Source organism: Giraffa tippelskirchi, chromosome 8, assembly GCF_054371585.1.
Source record: "Giraffa tippelskirchi isolate mGirTip1 chromosome 8, T2T-mGirTip1v1.2.pri, whole genome shotgun sequence".
NCBI lineage: Eukaryota > Metazoa > Chordata > Mammalia > Artiodactyla > Giraffidae > Giraffa > Giraffa tippelskirchi.
The window spans coordinates 74,159,103-74,166,554 of NC_137282.1; the positions used below are offsets into that span (position 1 = coordinate 74,159,103).

The window sequence follows — 7,452 nt, forward strand, 5'->3', positions numbered from 1 at the left end:
GTTCCAGTCCACACCCTCTTCCCGTCCTTGCCATTCCACCTAAAGCAAGATAGGAAGAGAGAGACCTCACTGTGCTTAGCATGAGTCTGACTTTGTCCATGCTGACCACTGGGTGCTTTTCTGAAATGTACATTGGGAACGATAGATGGTTTTCAAGCTTTGTTGGTACCCAAAGCTCAAGCATTCGGTCCTTTTGGCCTGAATATTCTGAAAGTTATGACTCTTTGGCAGAAATTCTGGTAAAGAACCTGCATGCCAATGCAGGAGATGTAAGAGATGCAGGTTCAATCCCTGGGTTGGGAAGATCCCATGGAGGAGGGTAGGGCAACCCACTCTAGCACTCTTGCCTGGGAAGTCCCATGGACAGAGGAGCCTGGCGGGCTACAGCCCATGGGGTTGCAAAGAGTTGGATATGACTGAAGTGACTTTAGCACACATGCGCACGGGGGAATAGTGATGCCAAGAAAACATGACTCTGACAGCTTGGTCTTCACACGTGTCCTCGAGTCAGCCCATGGGGCGCCTGCCTCACCCATCGCAGCGTGTGCGTGACCCCGCGCTACACAGCTGCTGGTCGCGCCTCTGTCCCTGTGAGACTGGCTTCCCACCAGAGCATCTTTCAACTGCAGGAGGCCTGTGGTGCAGGATGGGTTTTGCTGCAGGAGCCACTGGGGAAAAGATGACCCTATTTACGTGGGGATGGCGATGAAAAGATTTTTCATCTGCTAAAATATGCAATTTAAACATATATTTATCAGAAGAGATTGGACACTAATGTGAAGGTCCTTAATAGATGAATATGTGTTCAACTCTTTTTAAATGTTGGCTTAAATCAGAAAAGAATTGCTGAAGGAAATGATAGAGTAAGCCTGTTACCTTTCTTTCTGGTCATATTTGGAAATCAAAATAAGCCCAAATATGTATTCCTCAATTTCCACATTTCAAACCAATTCAAATGTGTAAAGGGAAAAAATATCTGAAACTATTTCATCATAATTTTAACAAACAAAAAAATTAGGAAAAGAGAGAGGATAAAGATATTATGAAAGTTTTATGGTTGTTGGCTCATAAAAACATATATAAAGTATTATGTTGATAGCAAATCTCAGAAACCCACTTCAAGAAATGCTGTTCTTGCTATTTTATTGTGATATAATAGGTCATATCATTACTTGGAGATTTTATATTTGTGATTAGTAAAATAATAAAACAAGTTTTTGCTGAAAATTATAGTGTTTGTAATGTCTTCTTTCTTTGTCTTTTTTGGTATATGTTTTTCTTGAAAGAAATATTGGAAGGGGTTTTGATGTTTACCAAAAGATACTGTTTCTTTTTCAATATTGTCTTTATTAGTGAAATGTATTTTATAGTGTATCTTATTATTTCATACAAATTACATTACACCTCTTCTTTCTTCTTGGAATGAATTTCCAGATCTCATTTGTAATAAATACGAGGAACAACTTACGAGTGAAAATTGGGCATGTGCTTCCTGCGTGTTTCCTCCCGATGCGGATTTTAGAACAAAGAATTAGGAGACAGATTTCCTTGCTCAAACCCACGATCCACCCCCACTTCCTGTGCGACCAGAGGTGGTTGTTTAGCCCCTGTGCAGCGCCCCCTCCCTGTGAAGAGGACTCACACTATGTGAGTCACGGACCTCTGTGGAGCCAAAGACGTGAACGTGTGTGGGAGCCCTTGGGGCAGTGCTGGTGACGCTTTGGTTGTTGTTGGGAGCCCTTGGGGCAGTGCTGGTGACGCTTTGGCTGTTGTTCAGTGCCTGCTGTCGCGTTCGCCACCGCCCACAGGTTGATGCTGGGTCCCACGGGGAGAGGGTGCTGAGCCCACCGGCTGCGCTGGCAGCCGCTGGAAGGAGGGTTCAGACAGGCTTCACTCGCTTTCTTTAAGGAGACCCGGTGGGTCCGCGGCCGCGTCCTCCTGTCATAAGGGCTGGAACAGAAGACGCCTTGGAACAGTGTGACCCTTCCCTCTGTCACATCGCCACTGCGCACTGTGTCTGTGCTTTGCAGAGCTGCTGTTTTCATAAAAATGAATTATTTATGTTTACAATTGATTTTTCATCGTTAAAGGGTATTCTAAAAGCTCTCCGTTTTAATTCCTAATATGGTAAAACTAAGTGGGTTTAACACACATAATACAAAGTGCTTTGGATCCTCAGTGACTTACTTCTGCGAGAGGTCCTGGGACCAGGATGCGTGGGGACTGTGGCTCTGGGTCAGTCTGCCCGTGGGCCGGCCCTTCTATTACTGTAAAGTGTGCTGACGTGTCCTCCAGACTGTGGAGCCTGCTGGGGCATGTGTTTGGGGTTTGGCAGAGGGCCTGTCTGTACTTCATCTGTGGTCCTGAAAGGAGTCGTGAGCTCACCTCCGCTTGGATTCAGTTCTGGACACTTTATTGTTGCTCCTGATACCAAGTTAGGTATCAACACAGAATGCCAGGCACAGAGCAGGCAGGCAAATGCAGGTGCACCTTATTTCAATGGTCTCTGCAGATATTTGTGTTTTTTACAAATTTAAGTTTTGTGGCAACTCTACGTTGTAAAATGGTTAACCTTTTTATTAACAAAGTACTTTTGATTAGGGCATATGCATTGGTTAGATATAATGTTATTGCACACTTACTAGACTATAGTATAAACCTAACTTTTTATGCACTGGGAAACCAAAAATTCACTTGACTCACTTTATTGTGGGGATCTCGAATTCAAGTCTCCATGGTATGGTATGCCTGTGGTGAAATTCCCTACCCTCTTATAATGCACTCAGCATTTATGGAATGCTGGCTGCAGAACACCATGTGGGTGGCAGGCTTTATGGGAGGCTGGGGAGGTGGACCGGCTTGTGAGTTACAGAAAGACTGAGAGGTCCCTTCAGGTTCTGACTGTGGGGGTATCATCTGCCTCACCGCGCACCATCTTGGTCTTACTGATACCTGTCCATACCCTGTTTCTATGTTTGTACAGAGAGGAGTCTTGATAATGAGAAAATAATGTCTGTTCCAGCTGAAACAACTGAGTTACAATTCTGAGGGCAGAATTAAGTGGAAAAAAAAAGAGCACATTTGAACTTGTGAGAAAAATTGAATTAAGTGTGTATGTGTGTGCATCTGTATTCTTGCCCTGCACATTGGTTCATCTATACCATTCTTCTAGATTCCACATACATGTGTTAATGTGGGATATCTGTTTTTCTCTTTCTGACTTACTTCACTCTGTATGACAGACTCTTGGTCCATCCACATCTCTAAAAATGACACAGTTTCCTTCCTTTTTATGGCTATGTAATATTGCATTGGGATTTGTACTACATCTAATTTATAATGCACTCTGTTATAATGCCTGTCTGTTGTCGGGCATTTAAGGTGATTCCATGTCCTTGCTATTGTAAATGGTGCTGCTGTGAACATTGGGGTACATGTGTCATGGGTGTATGCCCAGGAGTGGGATTGCTGGGTCATGTGGTGGCTTTATTTTTAGTTTTTTAGGGAATGTCCATACTGTTCTTCACAGTGGCTATATCAGTTTACATTCCCACCAACATGTAAGAGGGCTCCCTTCTCTCCACACTCTCTACAGCGTTTATTGTTTGTATATTTTTTTGGTGATGGCCATTCTGACTGGTGTGAGGTGATACCTCATTGTAGTTTTGATTTGCATTTCTCTAATAATTAGTGACGTTGAGCATCTTTTCATGTGCCTCTGGGCCATCTGTATATCTTCTTCGGATAAATGTCTGTTTAGGTCTTCTGCCCATTTTTTGTTGGGTTGGTTGATTTTTTTTAATAGGGATATTAGGATTGACATATATACACTATCATGTGTAAAATAGTAGCTAGTGGGAATGTACTATACAGCACAGGCAGTTCAGGCTGGTGCTCTGTGATGACCTAAAGGAGTGGAATGCAGGGGTAGGTGAGAGGTCCACAAGGGAGAGGGTGTATGTATACACATAGCTGGTTCATTTCATCGTACAGTGGAAACACAACATTGCAAAGCAATTATACTCCAATTAAAAAAGTATGTGTTAGAAATAGTCAATATGTTGATACCTGATCGAGACTATTTTCTGAAGAGATGTGAATATCAAATATTCCCATGTGATTTTCTGGTTGTTTCCAAAGTTCCACCTTGAGTAAGTTATACTGCATTTGTGACTCTAAAAACTAAGAAAGTTGATGGCATATCTATGGTGCTTTGAGAGGTTCCTTGAAGAGCAGTCTCATGTCATTGAACAATTTTTTCTCTAGGCAGGATCTTTTCAAAATCTCCTAGCAGATTTGTCTGCCGGCCACTTTAGAACTCCGGCTGTCATGGTGCTCAGTGAGGACAGGATGAGAGAGCCTGTCTTTGACAACCTACCTGTCTTACTCTGTCCCCTTCCATTTCCAGTCAGATTGCAATCGCTTCTCATAAAGACGTGAAGGATCACTCACATATTTAATTTTAAATCCATGCCATAAGAGTTGAAACTAAATGTTAAAATCACAAGAAAAGTAAACATTTCATTATCGGTTCTCTTCTAGTTGCCAAATTCAATGATCAAATTATTTACTTATCTGTTACTGGCATTCCTAAAACTATCTCCATCAGGTCCTTGAAGCACAACTCCTTTGCAGAAAAATTTTCATTTTAGTGTTCTCTTGTTTAGAAGGAGAAGGTGACTTGCATCAATATTGCTAAGTTTGTGCTTGCAGAAGATAGTGGAAATTACTGACTGATTGATCAAGAGAGTTTTATATGGATCCTGAGAGAGTTGTTGTCTTCGGTGCTAATCAACCAGAGGATGTTTACGGAACATTTCCTGTGAGATAAGTCATCACTGCTAGGGGAGCCATAAGAGAAATTGAGAGGCACATGACATAGTGTTTGACCTCAAAAGGCTTACAAAACTGTCACAGCTATAAGCCACAAACCATAAACTCATAAATATAACTAAAACTGAAAACACATAAATTGAGGAACAAAGAAAGGATAGCTAATATGTGCCAAAAATATCGACAAAACTCATCCATGAAGAAAAATATCAATAGTAAAATTCAGGACGTTAGGAAATGTGGTTGGGGGGGCAGGGGTGGCTGTCAGTGGGCGCTGTCCATGGTATGCAAAGAGTGTTCCACCAGCTGGCCCATCCTCCTTATATCCCCATGTCATTCGGCTTCATCTTGATGGTAACTGTACATATAACAGAAAGATATGGTAAGCTCAATTCCTGTGGCATCTGGAGACAGCACAGATATCACATAAATGGCATTTTGGGGACTAATGGCTTTAAAGAGAGTTAACCTCAGCCCTAACATTCCTAATTGAGACACTTGTCTGAATAGCTTCCTTTTGCAAGTCTTATTTAAGTGATTTCAAATCTTTTTAAGTGAACAATGCAAAGAAATAGAGGAAAACAATAGAATGGGAAAGACTAGAGATCTCTTCAAGAAAATGAGAGATACCAAGGGAACATATCATGCAGAGATAGGCATAATAAAGGACAGAAACAATATAGACCTAACAGAAGAAGAAATTAAGAAGAGGTGGCAAGAATACACAGGAGAACTGTACAAAAAAGATCTTAATTATCCAGGTAACCACGATGGTGTGCTCTCTCACCTAGGGTCAGACATCCTGGAATGTGAAGTCAAGTCGGCCTTAGGAAGCATTGCTACAAATAAAGCTAGTGGAGGTAATGGAATTCCAGCTGAGTTATTTCAAATCCTAAAAGATGATGCTATTAAAGTGCTGCACTCAATATGCCAGCAAATTTGGAAAACTCAGCAGTGGCCACAGACCTGGAAAAGGTAAGTTTTCATTCCAATCCCAAAGAAGGGCTATGCCAAAGAATGCTCAAACTACCTCACAATTGCACTCCATTCGCATGCTAGCAAAGTAATGCTCAAAATCCTTTAAGCTAGGCTTTACCCCCATGACAGTGGACCCAGTGGCCAGGACTGGATCATCCTGACTGCTGGCCTGAATCTGTGTCCCTTCCCCTGAGGAATAGCCAGACCCTAGTCCTGAGGAAGTCTTTCTATCAACCCACTGCAGCTGCCCACCACCAGCTTCCATTGAGGCTCTCAGATACCAGTAGCCTTCCTTACCCTTCACCTCCACTGGAGCCCCCCCAGACACCAGGAGCCCTGCTCTGCCTCACTGGGAGCACGTTCCCACGCCTCTGCCTGCTGTGGCAATGCCATGGCCCCCGCAGCCTCTGGGTAAAGGGCCTTTGCCTGCTGTCTTTGGCTGGTCTTGGTTTAATCCCATAACATAGATGGGTCACATCACGTCTTCTGGCTTCATATCAACACCTCCAAAAGGGTGTATCCAGTGGCACCACTTCCTGATCTGTTTCCATGGAAACATGGGTGCTATGGAACTCTGTGCTCCCGGTGGGGGGAGGGGGAGGGCCAGCAGCATGTGTGTCCTGTCAGGAAAGCAGCTGGTGGAGCGCCTCCTGGGTGTGAAGGGGGAGCCTCACCTTGGGGGGCTGACGCTGACTTCTGGTTTAACGCTGTGGGGGGGGGGGCCTCCCCCGAGCACGCACATCCCTGGTGAACGTCCTGGGGCAGCGCAGCCTGACCTGACCTTAGTCAACAGAGTCTCATTGTGACGGTTATGAGAAGAGCTTACCCGCCTCGGGTGTCGTTGGCTGTCCCGGTGGGGACAGTCAGTCTCGGCTGTCGTATGAACTAGAGTAACCATCAGGTGAAGGAAAGGACGAGGCTGGACCAGGTCCCCTCCGAGCACTGCTGGCTTGTGAAATTAAAGAGCTCATCCTAGAGGATCTTTACATTTTGGATCCTAGATGGGGTGGTTGCTTGGCAAAACTTACCATTACAGGAGTGGGATCACCTGTCTTGAAGATGCAGTTCATAGCCACAGTTAAGAATCTGGACTCAAGAAATCGGGCAAAACCCTGAACAAAATTGCCCATTTAGGCAGTGCCACCTGGTGGCCAAATGAGGAACCGCACCCGCAGGTTGATGGGATCCGTTCCTGACAGGAAGCTGATGGGGAGGCCTGATTTGGGGCCTGGGGACCATTTAAAGGGGAGAGGGGTCCCGGAGATTCCAGTAATTAAGTAAAAAAGTTACAAGATACATCCACGTTCCATAATGAGTTTGGGGAACAGTTTAATCCCATTTGTACACAAATTCTCCTTTGAGGAGTGTTTCTCCAACTAATTATTAGCACTTGAGAGTTTCTTTCTGTAAAGGCTGTTCTGACTATGCATAAGATGTGACAATAAGGTACTGAGTTTAAAAAGCACAGTAAAAGGCATCCAGCTGAATGACCAGATCCTGTCGTGTTAATTTTGTTGATAATTTTCAGTGCTATAAAAACTTTGTTTCTTGGTCAAAACTCACCTGCTGGTGATGTGTCACCCTTTTATACAGAACTACATTCAATGTGCTAATATTTTTGTATGAATTATTGCTCATGTA

General features: G+C 43.7%; 1 long non-coding RNA gene across 1 annotated transcript; it reads right to left on the reverse strand.

The window, feature by feature from the left end:
* Window positions 1-1,326: 1,326 nt before the first annotated feature.
* LOC145516297 (uncharacterized) lies at window positions 1,327-6,354 on the reverse strand. The gene is made up of 3 exons (XR_014061280.1): window positions 6,238-6,354; window positions 4,379-4,488; window positions 1,327-2,035 (listed from the first exon to the last, which is right to left on the reverse strand). It is a non-coding gene; the product is annotated as an uncharacterized LOC145516297 (long non-coding RNA).
* Between the last annotated feature and the right edge of the window lie 1,098 nt (window positions 6,355-7,452).